At 43.0% G+C, this 2,097-nt stretch overlaps 1 pseudogene; it reads right to left on the bottom strand.

Moving 5' to 3' along the window:
- Positions 1-513: 513 nt before the first annotated feature.
- LOC127696536 (isochorismatase domain-containing protein 2B-like) lies at positions 514-1,130 on the bottom strand (annotated as a pseudogene).
- Positions 1,131-2,097: the final 967 nt, after the last annotated feature.

Below are 2,097 nucleotides of genomic sequence, written 5' to 3'. Positions count from 1 at the left end.
ATCAACCAACCAGCACCCTTACAATTATACTTTTTGTTCTTATAAACTATAACCTCATTGTGATAAATATTTTCTACATTTTATAATTAATGGAATTCATGTATATTAAATACCTACTGTCCTTCAGACATTATTTTAATATACAAAGTAGTTAGAGTAATAGAGTTATAAAGAAGCTCATCTTTTTTTTTTTCTTCAGTCACATGTCACATAAATGTTTATTCTCCTAGACTGGGTCCCAGTTGTGACATTGGTTCCCCCTCCTTTTCCCACGTCGTGAAGTGGCCCGGTGCCCAGCCCCATCTCCACCTTTCTCTAAACCAATTTCCATCCAGCATCGAGGAGTTTAATTTGAATTTCCAGGGCCAGCTACCCAACTGGAAGACATAACCACACCTCCTCTCCCACGGGAATGGGTCTCCTGGTGGACTGCACCACTCTTGGGATCCAGGAATGAAGGAAAAGTCATCCCTCAACGTCTGGGTGACAAGGAGGGTGGCTGCTTCCTTCATGTCAGGTACTAGAGTTGGGCAACAGGGAGTTGTTCTTGCCTTGGAAGAAGCCTAACAGTCCAATATCTGGGACTGGCTCCTTGAGGATCTTCTGAATCTCCTTGAACTGTGGATGGGCAGCAAACTCCACAAACTGGAGAATCAGCACCTCGCTAGGGGATAGGAAGACACTACTCTGCTGCACTCAGGCCTGTGCTACCAGCTGGTTTATCTCGCTTTGAGAAGAGCAGGCATCCACGGCTACATGGACCTGTAACCCACAGCCCAGGAGGTTTAGATGCAGCCTTGGGTCTCAATGCCACAGAGTAGCAAGGACTGCAGCTGGGGCAGTTTGTCCAATTCCTGTTGAAGCAGGGACACCATGCTGCAGGATATTTTGCTCACGGTCCGCAGGCCCTGAGCACCCGGCTCAGGAACTATAGGGCCCAGGCCTCCTTGGTAATGTTCTGTCATCAAGACAGCAACATCTATTTTCTGGGCCACCTTAAGCATCCAAGTGGCCAATGACATGATCGGTGGGAAGTAGAGGACTCTAACTCAAAGTTTCTCCTGCATGTTACAAACAAACAGGATGGAGGATGGGAGGATCCAGCTAAGGATGGTCCTGGTTGCTGCCATTGTTCAAAGGTCCCAGGTTTGAGTCTGAGCCCCTTTTCTAAGAAGTCCCGTGACCTTTTTCTGCTGAATTCCCACAGACTCCATACTGGGTCTCATTTTTGCCCTTTTTGGAAGAAGCTCATATCTCCCACATATCCTTATGTGGCAAAAAGGATTTTGTAGTTGTGATCAAGCAAAATATCCAGATTGAGAGGATTATTCTGTATTACCCTGGTAAACCATATAGAATGACAAGGGTCTTCATAGTAAAAGGTCAGAGGTCAAAGGTCAGAAATACAAATGTGAAGGTTGAACAGAGTTTAAAGCCATGAGCTTTGAACTTGGAGGGAGAGATCATGCATCATGAGTGCAGAGGGCCCTTGTAAGATGGGAAGACAAGCATGTGGCATCTCTCCAAGGAGTCCCCATAAGCAGCACAGCTCGGATAATACCTTCACTTTTAACCTGTTGAGACTCAACTTGTTCATCCCACCTCTTGAACTGCAATGTAACCAATTCATATTATTTTAAGCCACAAAGTTTTTGGTTATTTATGATGACAGCAATGGGAATGCATTCTTTAGTAAACTAAAGAAATATTGTTGAGAAAATAGAGATGGGTGGTAAGCTGTTGTAGTGGGTTTAAATGCAAAGACTTTTTTTTATTCGATATAATTTTTTATTTACGTTTCAAATGATTTCCCCTTTTCTAGCCCCCCACTCCCCGAAAATCCCGTAAGCCCCCTTCTCTTCCCCTGTCCTCCCACCCACCCCTTCCCACTTCCCCAAAAAAATTTAAAAAAAAAGAATGATTACATACAAAAAAATGCAAAGACTTTTCAATTAATTATTAATGAAAAATCTGGATATTTTAATAGAGTGAAGTATGTAATAGAGCTAACCCAGAAGGTATGGGTTAACAAATGAGGTATGTCTTCATCTGTTAGGAACCAAAAAAAATCTGGAGATGTCTTTGAATGATATTTGA

This window comes from Apodemus sylvaticus, chromosome 11, assembly GCF_947179515.1.
Source record: "Apodemus sylvaticus chromosome 11, mApoSyl1.1, whole genome shotgun sequence".
In the NCBI taxonomy this organism is placed as follows: Eukaryota; Metazoa; Chordata; class Mammalia; order Rodentia; family Muridae; genus Apodemus; species Apodemus sylvaticus.
The sequence above is the reverse complement of the archived record's forward strand: the minus strand, read 5'-3'. Positions and strand labels throughout refer to the sequence as shown.